The following is a 14,775-nucleotide window of genomic DNA, read 5'->3' as shown; positions in this document are numbered from 1 at the left end:
TGTGGCACTCATTACATCTTGTCAACCCGAAAACTACTCATTTATGCCTACTCTTGGTTTCCTAAGCAATCCTCTATTCATGCTAATTACATGGCTACACCGTGAGTTCTTATTTTGTGTAGTAACCTTTGATGTAGCGCCTTATCAAAAGTTCTCTGGAAATCCAAGTACACTAGAACAAACAAAGAACAATACAGCACAGGAACAGGCCCTTCGGCCCTCCAAGCCCGTGCTGCTCCCTGGTCCAAACTAGACCATTCTTCTGTATCCCTCCATTCCCACTCCGTTCATATGGCTATCTAGATAAGTCTTAAACGTTCCCAGTGTGTCCGCCTCCACCACCTTGCCTGGCAGCGCATTCCAGGCCCCCACCACCCTCTGTGTAAAATATGTCCTTCTGATATCTGTGTTAAACCTCCCCCCCTTCACCTTGAACCTATGACCCCTCGTGAACGTCACCACCGACCTGGGGAAAAGCTTCCCACCGTTCACCCTATCTATGCCTTTCATAATTTTATACACCTCTATTAAGTCTCCCCTCATCCTCCGTCTTTCCAGGGAGAACAACCCCAGTTTACCCAATCTCTCCTCATAACTAAGCCCCTCCATACCAGGCAACACCCTGGTAAACCTCCTCTGTACTCTCTCCAAAGCCTCCACGCCCTTCTGGTAGTGTGGCGACCAGAACTGGACGTAGTATTCCAAATGCAGCCAAACCAACGTTCTATACATCTGCAACATCAGACCCCAACTTTTATACTCTATGCCCCGTCCTATAAAGGCAACCATGCCATATGCCTTCTTCACCACCTTCTCCACCTGTGACGTCACCTTCAAGGATCTGTGGACTTGCACACCCAGGTCCCTCTGCGTATCTACACCCTTTATGGTTCTGCCATTTATCGTATAGCTCCTCCCTACATTATTTCTACCAAAATGCATCACTTCGCATTTATCAGGATTGAACTCCATCTGCCATTTCTTTGCCCACATTTCCAGCCTATCTATATCCTTCTGTAGCTTCTGACAATGCTCCTCACTATCTGCAAGTCCTGCCAATTTTGTGTCGTCCGCAAACTTACTGATCACCCCAGTTACACCTTCTTCCAGATCGTTTATATAAATCACAAACAGCAGAGGTCCCAATACAGAGCCCTGCGGAACACCACTAGTCACAGGCCTCCAGCTGGAAAAAGACCCTTTCTAAGTGTCCCTCTATAACCTCTATTAGATTCCAGCACTTTTCCTATGACAGATGTTAGACTAGCTGGCCTGCAGTTTCCTGCTTTTTGTCTCCTTCATTTCTTGAATAGAGTTGCATTTACTAATTTCCAACCTTATGGAACCCTTGTAGAATCTACCATCTCAGCAGCCACTTCTTTTAAGATTCTGGCATGAAATTCATCAGGACTTGTCGGCCTTGAGTCTGAATAATTTTCTCAGTACCTTTTCTCTGTTGATTGCAATTGTTTCAAGTTCCTCCTTCTCTTTCACTTCCTCATTTACAATTATTTTGTTCTATTGTATGTGTCTTTTACAGTGAAGACAGACACAAAATATCTGTTTAAATGCTTCTGCCATTTCCTTATTTTCCTATTTTGATTCCCCAGACTCTCACTCTACAGGACCAATGCTCACTTTAGTGACTCTTTTTTAAATATCTGTAGAAACTCTTAATCATCTGTTTTTATATTTCTAGCTCTCTCACATACATTATTCCTCCCTCATTTTTTTTGGTCATGCTTTGTTGTTTTTTTTATATTCTGTCCAATATTCTGGCCCATCACTGATCTTTACAGGATTGTACACTTTCTCTTTCAAAATGATATTATCTTAACTTCCTTAGGTAGGCATGGATGGTGCGTCCAACCCGTAAGGTTTCTCTTTGGAATGTATCTTTGCAGAGGGTTATGAACTATCTCCTCAAATGTTTACCACAACATCGTTACAGAACTGTCCCTTAACCTAATTTCCCAGTTCACTTTATTCAGCTCTGTTCTCATATCCTTATAATTGCCATTAGTTAAGTTTAAAAGACTGGTCTTAGACACACTCTTTTCTCGTTCAAACAGAATGTGAAATTCAATCATGTTATGATCACTGCTACCAAGGGGCAGTGCATTTACTATGCCTTAATTTAGTCACAATTCATTGCACTTTGCCAGGTCTAGAATAACCTGCTCTCTTGTTGGCTCTAGAACATGCTGCTTGAACTCAAAAATCACACTATAAACTAATCTTCCAGGCCACCTTAGACAATCTGATTCATCTAGTCTACATAGATTAAAATGATCTATGACTATTGTTTTAAAGTTTCTTCCTATATACCCTGTACTACAAGGTAATTCATGTTAGGAACCTATAAACTACTCTTACAAGTGAGTGCTTACTGTTGCCATTTCTTATCTTTACTCAAACTGACTCTGCATCTTGATCTTTATAAAATCTCTAATGTCACAGAATCCCGACCAGTGCAGAAGGACGTCATTCGGTCCAACAAGTCTGCACCAATTCTCCAACAGAGCATCTTACCCAGGCCCACCGCCCACTCTATCCCTGCTAATCTGCCTAACGTACACATCTGGGGACACTAAAGTGCAATTTAACATGGCCAATCCACCTAACCTGCACATTTTTGGACTGATCTTGATTTATTATTGTCACATGTATTAGTATACAGTGAAAAGTATTGTTTCTTGCGTACTATACAGACAAAGCATACCATTCATAGAGAAGGAAATGAGAGAGTGCAGAATGTAGTGTTACAGTCATAGCTAGGGTGTAGAAAAGATCAACTTAATGTGAGGTAGGTCCATTCAAAAGTCTGATGGCAGCAAGGAAGAAGCTGTTCTCGAGTCGGTTGGTACGTGACCTCAATGGGAGGAAACCAGAGCACCCAGGGAAACCCATGCAGACATGGGGAGAACGTGCAAACTCCATACAGTCACCTAAGACTGGAATTGAATCCAGGTTCCAGGCACTGTGAGGCAGCAGTGCTAACCGTCATGCGGCCCTTAATTATCAGGGCTAACCCACCTCCAATTCCTACTCCTGTCCTTTCGAACTGTCACGAAGCCTTGAATATTCAAATCTCAGCCTTTGTTATCTTGCAACCATGTTTCTGTAATGCCTACTAGATCATACAGATTATTTTCAATTTGAGCTGACTATTCATCCGTTTTGTTGCAAATGCTACACACATTCAGATATAGAACTTTTAGTTCTGTCTTCTTACTATTTTTGCAATTGCTAGCCTCATATGCTGGTAAATTTGTATCCACTGACCCTTTTCCTGTAGTGCTCTGATTATATGCTTGTAAGTTTGTATCCTCTGGCCCTTCCTACTATACAGATTAGCATTACCTTGATCCCTTGTCTTGTTCACTTGCTTTAAATTTATCACATCTTCCTTCACTTGATCCCTGGCTCCCACTATTTCATTTAAAGTTGGCTTTACTGCCCTAGTTATATGACTCACCAGAACACTGGTCCTAGCACAGCTCAGGCGAAATGAAAAGTACACAAATTTTACTATACAAACCGAGGTGACTGAAATGATTTTTCAAAACCTGAGTGAGTTTAGGTCGAGTCCAAATATTTAACTTTATACTTTAAATCTTTAGCTGATAAACAGTGATCGGCACAATGAGATCATTATTGTATTTGTTACTGTAGCTGATAAATATGCATATACCCTTGTAAGTAACATACTCTGTGCATATGTTTTCCATGTGAATTTAAAGAAAGGTTATAAAGAAAATGTACAGTGTCATTTTAAAAACTTTTGTTTCCATACATGTGCAGTCAGTGTATGCAGTTTCATCATCATCTGATCCATATTTTAGATATTTCCATTCGCTTGGTAAAGTTGCTTAAACAAGAAATGGAGGCTGGAAGTTTCCAGCTGTTCACATGTAGGATTCTCTGGTCCTCTGCTGTGAACGGAGATTTGGCTGAGTGCCAAATTCTCGGTCACTGAATATCACAGTGCAGAAGAGGCCCTTCGACCCATCGAGTCTGCAGCGACGCATGAAATGCCCTGACCTGCCCACCTAATCCCACTTGCCAACACTTGGCCCATAGCCTTGAATGTTATGGCATGCCAACGACTCATTCAGGTACTTTTTAAAGGATGTGAGGCATCCCGCCTCCACCATCCTCCCAGGCAGCGCATTCCAGATCATCACCACCCTCTGAGTAAAAATGTTTTTCCTCAAATCCCCCCTAAACCTCCCACCCCTCACTTTTAACCTGTGTCCCTTCGTAACTGACCCTTCAACGAAGGGTTCCAGCTGCTCCCTATCCACCCTGTCCATGCCCCTCAATCTTGAGCACCTCAATCAGGTCGCCCCTCAGTCTTCTCTGCTCCAATGAAAGCAACACAAGCTTATCCAACCTCTCTTCATAATTCAAATGTTCCATCCCAGGCAGCATCCTGGTAAATTTTCTCTGCAGCCCCTCCAGTGCATTCACATTCTTCCTATAACGTGGCGACCAGAACTGCACACAGTACTCCAGCTATGGCCTCACCAAAGTTCTATACAACTCCATCATGACCTCTCTACTTTTGTAATTTATACCCCGATTGATAAAGGCGAGTGTGCCATATGCCTTTTTCACCACCCTATTAACCTGCCTTTAGAAATCTATGGACAAACACGCCATGGTCCTGCTGTCCTCCTTTGCAGCTGCGGCGGGGCACAAACAGCCGGAAAATTCTGATCAGAATCGTCATAATGTTCTGGAAATAATGACACCTACTTTTGAAAAACTATGCATCTTAAGGAATTTGTGCGCATTATGAAATCAGACTATTAAAATTTACCACATTTGGTTATAACATGTGCCAAAATTGCTGTAGTATGTTGTAAACACAGTAAGAGTTTAACAACACCAGGTTAAAGTCCAACAGGTTTATTTGGTAGCAAATGCCATTATGTTGTAAATACAGATCTTGCTTTGTCACTGCAGATGAACAATGTCGACTAAAAAAATCTGTTTGATCTCACAATGTGGAGATGTCCTGTTTGGAGACAATACACATTTCTTTAACCTGTGCCTAATGCTCTCTCCACTCACATTGTCTGTATCTTTAAGACTTGGTTAGCTGTAAAGATTCACATTCTAATCAGTATTCTGTAACTTGAGTTTGTGTCTCTGTATGCCTTGTTTATGAGCAGATATCCACTTCACCTGACGAAGGAGCAGCGCTCCGAAAGCTAATGGCATTTGCTACCAAATAAACCTGTTGGACTTTAACCTGGTGTTGATAAAACTCTTACTGTGATCTCACAATGCCAGTACATTATTTTAGCTTCTTTATAATACAGCAAGTGTGTTTACTGCAATATAATTTTCAAGGCTCTTCATAGGGGCATTACTAGGCAAAGTTTGGCACGTAACTACATAAAAAGCTATGAGGACAGATGGGAGTGGTTTTCCAGAAGCATCTAAAAGGAGAAAGATAGTGAAGCAGAGTTGTTTTGAGGGGGAATTCCAGAGCTTTGGGGCCACACAACTGAAGGCAGTCAGATGAGAGAAATGCATCATCTTCCAAGGACTGTAGGGCTGAAGACGTTACAGAAACAGTGAAGCAGGAAGCATGAAGAGCAGGAAGCTTTGACATGGGTCACCTGGACTCGAAACGTCAGCTCTTTTCTCTCCTTACAGATGCTACCGGACCTGCTGAGATTTTCCAACATTTTCTCTTTTGGAAGCAGAAAGAGGATTTGAAAACAAGAATGAGAATTTTAAATGAGGGGGATTATTAGAAATGGAGCCAACCTAGGTTAGTGGGCACATGGTGAATAGGATTTGGTGCAAGTTATGAAAGATAGAGGGTGAACGATAGGTGCCAGGTAGGAAAGCATTAAAATAATTGAGTCTGGATTCAATAGAAGCATGAATCTGGGTTTCAGCAATAGATGGACTGAGACGTCTATATTATACAAAGCATTGTGCATTTTCATACTGAAATAACAGGAGCAATATTAGCATTACAGTGCATAAAGAAACATAATATTAGTCAGGTTTATTTGAAGTTATTGGAACTTGAATTTAGTGTAGATGCTGATCTCTAGCCAGAAACAGACCACTGGATATCGCAACTGGACAGACCTTTACCAGTCAGTATATCTAATACAGTCTCTGCAACACTGCTTCACATTGAGGAAGCAGTAAGTAACAAGATTCAAATATTTTTTGTTAAATCATTCCTGGGAGAGTATGTTAAATGGAAATGATTTATTTTTCTCTTTCAAAAATGTTAATACCCCCTCAGAATTTCTGCATCACAAACTGAATACTATATGCAGAAGGTAAGAAAAATTATAAATATTCTTGAAAATTAGACTTACTTAAACTTGGTTGATATTATCGCTCAGGAGCTACCCAGGTTAGTCAGTGTAGTTGTGAACATATTCTTCATTTTTCACATTGGTGCCACACAGATTCTTCTACATATCTTTCGTTGCTTTCTTAATCTCAAACAGTTTAAACCATTTTATTATCATTTCACTTGGATTTGTAATTGCAAGCAACACACTCAGAATGTATTCCACCACTAAAGCACAAATAGGGATGCTTAGAGTTTGTAACATCAATCTACTTAACCTAAATTTCGTGAGAAACTCATTTCCCCATTCAAACAGCATCAAGCTGTTCTGAGGTCTCAATCCCCTAAAAGATCATATTTAAGCAGCTCCATCTGTCACACTTCACTACTCTCAACAATCTAAATTGGAGACTACAAACCAGCAGCTATATATATTCTACCAAACTATTCAGGATAAGCCAGGCTGAAATCTTTTCCTACTATTTTCTTAAAAGTCTTAAAAATTCTTTCTTGACATAATGAACATCATAATTTTAAACCATATATTTCAATTAAAACCATAAGGAAAAGATGTTTCTCAATTCTACAAATTAGCCAATCCTTTTTGGCAGCAACTGAGTATCTCTAAGTGAGTGCGTGAGAAGTGTTGCGTGTGTCTGAAAGTAATGGGTGTCTGTGTGTGTGCCTGTGTGTGTGTGTGTATATGAGAGAGAGAGACAAGTTGGTTTGTGAGAGAATGCATGTAAAATATTCTACTGACATTGATTGTACTCTATGGACATTGACACAAAAGGATTGACAGGGGAAATGAAATTATTTGGTAAGGAATTGTGCAAAAATGGGCGGGATTTTACAGCCTCGCTCGGGCGTGACCGGAAATTCCTCCCTGAGGTCAACAGAGATTTCCGTTGTCGGATCCTCGTCCGCACTGATTCCATGGCGGGCGAAGTAGTAGAGTTCTGGCCTATGTCTTCAGTGGGTATAATTTATATTTGAGAGAGAAATATTGTAGATTGATAGTGGCTAATATTTGTCAATTTTGTTTCCTTGAAGGGAAGGGAAACATAGGATTTTATGACTATCCGTTTCCTATATATTCAGCAGCAAATACAGAATTTCCAAGAAAGACAATCTCTCATAAGTACTTCAGTATTTTTTGTTGTTGAACAGACAGGGCACTTAACTTTTCCCACAGTGTATCCCTCTATGTAATTATCTACAATCCAGATATTAGGTTTCCTGAGACATTCACTGAGTGCATTCAATATTGAAATGTCCAATCTTTTACCACAGTGGCATTCTGGTGTTGTGTTGAATTGCTTCACCGGGGTGGTACGGTGGCACAGTGGTTAGCAGTGCTGCTTCACATTGCCAGGGACCTGGGTTTGATTCCAGCCTTGGGAGGCTGTGTGGAATTTGCACGCTCTCCCAGTGTCTGCATGGGTTTCCTCTGGGTGCTCTGGTTTCATCCCACAGTCCAAAGATGTGCAGGTTAGCTAGATTGGCCATGCTAAATTGCGCTTAGTGCCAAAAGGTGTGTAGGTTAGGCAGATTAGCAGGGTAAATGCGTGGGGTTACGGGGATGGGGTGAGCCTGGGTAAGATACTCTGTTGGAGAGTTGGTGCAGACTTGATGGGCCGAATGGCCTTCTTCTGCACTGTAAGGATTCCCTCATAAATACCAAGTGAACACTTCTTTCATTTTTAAAGTTTGCAGAAATTAGAGCTGAAATAAACAGTTAAATATGCTGCAAAGAATCCTTTCCCATTTTCACTGGAACTATTGGAACATTGTACAAACAGTTGTATAGTGTCAACTTTAGCAAATGACAGATACAAGAACTGTACTGAGAAATGGGAAACATTGCGGTCTAATGATTTCATATGGCACTCATGATAGACATTTTAACACTGTTCACTGTTCCTCTTTCTTCTCCCCACCCCCCCCCAATGGATGTTTCTCTTCTCTATTTTTAAGGCATGTTTTTGTAACAGTTGAGACAAAAGTGAGCGAGATACAGGCACAGAATTCCTCAGCTGAAAGTGAGCGTGCGCGAGCCACGTTTCCCCATTTGATGACGCACTCAATTCTGTGCCTGAAACAGTGCCCTAGTGAAATCCTGCAAGAAAATACTGGTGGCCATACTGGAAGCAGGAATGGGTAATAAATGGTGCATTGCCATTATCACCCTGTTACTATCGTCTTCCTGCTGAACACAGACCAAGAATCAGCTTCAACACCCAGGCTTGGACTTACAAGTGGCAAGTTTATTTATTAGTGTCACAAATAGGCTTACATTAACACTGCAATGAAGTTACTGTGAAAATCCCCTAGTCGCCACACTCCGGCGTCTGTTCGGGTATACTGAGGGAGAATTTAGCATAGCCAATCGAACGTCTTTCGAACTGTGGGAGGAAATTGGAGCACCTGGAGGAAACCCATGAAGACATAGGGAGAACGTGCAGACTCCACACAGACAGTGATTCAAGGCTGGAATCGAATCCAGGTCCCTGGCGCTGAGCGGCAACAGTGCTAAGTAACATTCATGTCACACAAATGCCAGGCAATGGCCTCTCCAACAAGGGAGGATCTAACCATCACCACTTGACATTCAACAGTAATACCATTGCTTAATTCCCCACTATTAATATCCTGGGGGCTACCATAGACCAGAAACTGAACTGGACTAGCCATATAAATTCTGTGGTTACCAGAGCAAGTCAAGGGCTAGGAATCATGTGGCGAGTAACTCACTTCCTAACTCCCTAAAGCCTGTCCACCAGCCTGTCCTACAAGGCACAAGTCAAGAATGTAATGGAATACTCTCTGCATGATGAGCGTAGCTCCAACAACACAAGAGGCTTGACACTATCCTGGACAAAGCAGCTTACTTGATTGCTACCCCTTTCACCAACATTCAATTCCTCGAGAACTGACAAACAGTGGCAGCTTTGCGTACCATCAAGGTTCCTTAGGCAGCACCTTCGAAACTCATGACCACTACAATCTAGAAGAATTAGAGTAGCAGATACCTGGGAACATCACCATCTGGAAGTTGCTCTCCAAGTCACTCAACATCCTGACTTGCAAGGATATCGCCATTCCTTCACTATCACTGGATCAAAATCCTCAAACTCCCTACCTGACAGCACTGTGGGTGCAGACATTAGGGATTGCAGCGATTCAAGAAGGCAACTCACCACTTTCTCAAGGGCAACTAGGAATGGACAATAAATGCTGGCTTAGCCAGTGATGCCCATATACTATAAATGAATTAAAATATACTGTGAATCAGTCAAAAATGCCAATTTCATTTTTTTCCAACCAAGTCGGCAAAGAAATGTATACAATCTATATCTGCATAAAAGTATAAGTTGAACATCTCTGCTTAAGCAGCGTTTGGCTTTTTAAAAAAAATTCCAAATACCCAGAGAAAAACATTCAACGTTGTGTTGTTATAATAACCTAAGATCTAGGAGCAGGAGTTGCCCCTTCAGCCTGCTCCTCCATTCAATACAATCATGACTGATCTCATCTCAACCTCATCCCCACCTTCCTAACTGCTCCCCAAATGCCTTTATCCTACTACTAATTAAAAACCTATTTATCTCCTCAATTCTTTTTCTAGTGTTCCAGTGTCCACTGCACCCTGCAGTAAAGAATTTCACAGATTCACAACCCTTTGAGTGAAGTAATTTCTCCTCATTTTGGTTTTAAATCTGCCACCCCTTAGCCTAAAACTACGGTCTCTCATTCAAGAATGTCTCGCTCTAGAATGTCGAACAAGGGGAAACATTTGCTCTAGACCTACCCTGTCAACCCCCTTAAGCAACTTATATACCTCAATTAGATCTCCTCTTATTCTTCTACACTCTAGCGAGTATAGGCCTAAACTATTCAATCCATCATAAGGCAAGTCCTTCATCCCTGGAATCAACCTTCTTCTCTGAACTGCCTCTAATGCATTTGCATCCTTCTTCAAGTAAAGGAACCAAAACTGTGCAGAGTACTCTAGATATGATCTCACCAATTGCCTATTGAGTTGCAACAGCACTTCCCTACTTATGAAGAATTGCATACATGTAACCAAAGGCTTTTCTAAAGTTTTGTTTCAAAAGAAGATTTGCTCAACATCTATCAGTTATGTACAATGAATTGCAAGTCTTGAGACATATTTTAATCAACTTTTATATATATCCAGTAAACTCTGACATCAGCATTTACAAAATAATATCTTTTTAAATGCTGGGATGTTTTGCAAACCTGTGGTTTTGTCTTAAACCCAGCATTGGGACTGACATTAGAAAGCATATCCACATAATTCTTAGTAAACGTATGAACAACACAACAAGCAACTCCTTTGAAGATACTAGGGGCACTTTTCTAATTGTGTCATCCATGAAGCCTGTTTTGGGAAAGGTTTCGGACTGGGGAACCAATTTTGCTGGCAAGGCAAGCTCCACTTTTACATGGAGACTCAGACAGGAAACACTTGCAGTTACCCAAATGAAACTGGTTCCCTTATATCAATGGCAAAATTTCAGATTATATTTTCACACATCAGAAATCTACAAATTTCAATACTTCCTGGAATCTGGTTTGCTAATGGGCAGCTGCTGACACCAATGTACTGCATTTAACTACATTTAGAACTAAAAAATGCTTTCGGAAACCTCCTGTAATATTGGTCTCAATATACATCAGCCTCAGACAGGCAATACATGGATTTAAATGCAAGTCCTTTCTTTTCTTACTTCTAGAAATGTAATTCAAAAGATATTCACTTCACAACACAATTCTGATGGCAAATTCACTCAAAGGACAAATCGTAATCTCCCAAAATGAATTATCTTTTTTATCTCCATTTTGTTTCTGCCTACCCTTCAAGTTTCACAATACTACCTGGATACGGTACTACAAGCACTGACAGGGAATGTTTGACGGGAATCAGAAGGAATCTTCGCTGGCTTGACAATTATGTTTGAGGTAAAATATACAGTGCCCAACTGCTGCCCAGGCAAAGATCAGCACAAACCATTGAACAAACGGAAGCCAATCAGATTTAAGAACACAGGAACAAGAGGGGCGCATTCAGCCCCTAAACCTTTTGTTGTTCTTTTAGATCATGTTATTTGTATCTCAACCCCATTTACCCACTTTTACACCATTTCCTTTGATACCCTTACCATGCAAATCTGCATTGTATCCCCTTTCAAGGCTAACATTTCCTTCCTGAGGTTTGTGTCCAAAGCTGAATATAGAATGCAAGATGAGGTCTGACCAAGTCTTTGCACAACTGAAGCATTACTTCCTCATTTTTGTATTCTAACCTTCTTCAGATAAAGGCCCATATTCCACTGGATTCGCATTTAGTGAGCTGCATACCTGCACATCCAAATCCCATTGCTTCGCCACAGCTACTAATCTCTCATTAAGTTATTCAGGTATATCTTTCTTGCATCCAAAGTGGATGGCTTTACACTTCACTATGTAATAGATTTTGCCCACTTACTTAGCCTATATCACTTTATAACTTGCTGTTTACATCTACACAATTTTATCTAGCTTCATAACCTAGAGTGGTAAGCAAAACTGGATGCACAACTCTGTCATTCTTTATACAAGATTGATTGGGCATCAAGGTGAAATATATATGGTGAAAAGCCGTGGCTCCAATATGGACCCTTGTGGAATAGCACGAGGCACATCCTGCCAGAGTATGTAACAAACCGACTTGGTTTCTTACCCCAAGTATTTATCAAACCACTTTCACGCTGTGGTAACGTGGCCACAAAAAGATAGTCGGACACATTGAGATATTCAATCTTCTTTACTTATAAAAAATATTGAAATACAGTTCAGAATGGACTCAGAACTGGAGGCAGCTAGTTACACAGGTTCCTCTTGGTAAGACTAAACCCGTGAAAGCCCGCACTATCGATGATGTCACTCACATATATAGTCTCTTGAAGCTACTCAGCCATTAAAAACCAGCATGGCTAATCTTCAGCCTCAACTGCACTCTCTCACCTCCTCCCCATATTCCTCAATTCCCTGAGACACCAAAATTTTATCCATCTCAGTTTTGACTATATTCATCAATGGAGCATCTACAACCCTCTGGGGTAGAAAATTCTAAAGATTCGCAAACCCTTTGAGTGAAAGGAAAATTTCTTCATCTCTATCCTGAGACTGTGCCCGTGCTCTAGGTTCCCCAGCCAGGGGAAACAACTTTTCAGTGTCTATCTGTCAAGCCCTTTCATAATCTTCTATGTTTCAATGATTACCTCTCATTTTTCTAAATTTCAGAGAGTACTGCCTCAATTGTACTCTAACCCCCTATCAAATGCACTCCAAAAGTCCAAACATTCCTCTATCAACCATGTTTGTGACTTCCTCAAAAGATTCAACTCAATTAGTCAGATATCAACTACTTTAAATGAGTTTATGTTGAGTCTATGATCAGCTCATGCTTGTGCTCAGCCTGATAGTTTAACAGCAGCTGGTGGATGTCACTGGAACCAAAAACAGGTCAGTAGTTATCTGGTTTCTCCCTCCTTCCTTTGATAATTGAAAATTTCTAATTTAAAGTCACAATTCTAGAATCTAGAGAAGTTCAGAAAATTAGAACAAATGCATCCACAATTTTCTCACTTTAAAAAAAATCATATTTGGAGATTTATCATTTTCAGTCCTATTATATTTTAAACTTATATTAAATCCACTAAGTGTTGACCCTGAGGTTATTTGCTGGTTTGTCATCTTCCTCCACTGTGACAGCGTACACATTTAATAATCCTGCCATTTTCTTGTTATAGTCTTCCCTGCATCCATCTTTAATAGGCCCATATTCTCCAGTTTTGATAACCCTTGCGCATTTTCTTCATATTACCTTATCACACCATCATTTATAGTTTTGTTGTTTTCCTTAGCTCTTCCAGCTTTCTGGATTTACACTGTTTCTTGCATTTGTATAAGCCTAGTCACTTGATATTGTCTCTCAACTCATTTGTTGTCCATAGATACTTAACTACAGACATTGAACCTTTGTCTTCTCATGGTATGTACTAGCTTTGCATTGTACCAAATCTTTCTGCGATACTGGTCATTGTTTAACTCTAGGTTTACCCATTAACAGTTCAGCTTAGTTTACTATGGTCAACTAATTTCTCATCCCTTCAGTGTTTTCTTTACTTACATTTAACATTCAAATCGAATATCAAATTCGATCATACTTTGGTCACTAGTTGCAAGTTGCTCCTTCACCAAGTTTGTTAACTAATTCTGGATTGTTGCTCAGCAGTGATTCTAACAGGGCTCTTCCCTTGTTCATTCTGAAATTTATTATTCCAGAGAATTGTGAGGACTGATGCTAAATCACATGCTGCATGTACCCTATAAGGTATGGAAGGAAACTCGGGCATCAAACTGTGTGACAAGATTATAAATAGACAATTCAAGATGAGGTCACAGGAGATCCTGATTGCTATGACAAAGAGGAGGTCATAACTAAATGGAACTCATTTATATTTTAAGTTGGCAACAGTGCCAGAAGTGGCATTATTTTAAAACGAGAAGTTTTAATAATCATTCGTTCAGATCAAAAGAATAGTTAACAGCCCAAGTAACGTAAGAAAGGACCAAGTTTCCAGCTAGCTCTTTTGATCGAGAACAAGTAGTTAGATGTTCCCCAGACAAAGTATTATTGATAGATAGATGCATTAAAAGAACAACATGTAATCATATGGAATCAGTATTGGGACTGAATCAGTATCTTTAAAGTATTGCAAAGTAAAAAGGAAAGTCAAAATTCACACACTATAATAAAAGCATCTTGCACTTTAACATTTGAACACAGGAGAAGATTGAAACAAGAAAGAGCAAATGATCACGAAAATTAACAATGTCAGCTACAACCTCTCTTCTTACTTTTAAAGGGTGCATCCTAGCATGTTCATTCTAATGTTTGCCAGTCATGATGCAATATACATATCAAATGCAGGGAAGGAAAGTCAGAATATTCTAGTTTTTCAAATATTAGATAAGACAGGCTGGGAGCACAGGATAACTGCTTGAAATGGAAAGATATTAATCAGAGAGACACATTAATCAACCCAAATAGGAGGTACTCGTTGATCCTGTTGGAATGAGACTCTCTCTCACTTGCCTTATTATCACAGGAAAAAAATAATTCTAGGATCACGTTCAGCAAATGAAGCAACATACTAATGCAGTCAGGGTGAAAAGAAACATTTTAGAATCATAGAAGTTTACAGCATGGAAACAGGCACTTCGGCCCAACATGTCCATGCCCCTAGTTTTTACCATTAAGCTAGTCCCAAATGCCCATGTTTAGCCCTTATCCCTCTATACCAGTCCTATCCATGTAATTGTCTAAATGCTTTTTAAAAGACAAAATTGTACCCACCTCTACTACCACC

The 14,775-nt window shown here is 40.2% G+C and overlaps 1 protein-coding gene across 4 annotated transcripts in view; it reads right to left on the bottom strand.

Moving 5' to 3' along the window:
* osbpl9 (oxysterol binding protein-like 9) overlaps positions 1–14,775 on the bottom strand; it is a 212,380-nt gene that overhangs the window by 35,103 nt on the left and 162,502 nt on the right. The window lies entirely within an intron of this gene.

Source organism: Mustelus asterias, chromosome 8 (genome assembly GCF_964213995.1).
Source record: "Mustelus asterias chromosome 8, sMusAst1.hap1.1, whole genome shotgun sequence".
Lineage (NCBI taxonomy): Eukaryota > Metazoa > Chordata > Chondrichthyes > Carcharhiniformes > Triakidae > Mustelus > Mustelus asterias.
Note: the sequence above shows the minus strand (reverse complement) of the source record. Positions and strands in the feature narration are given on the sequence as shown.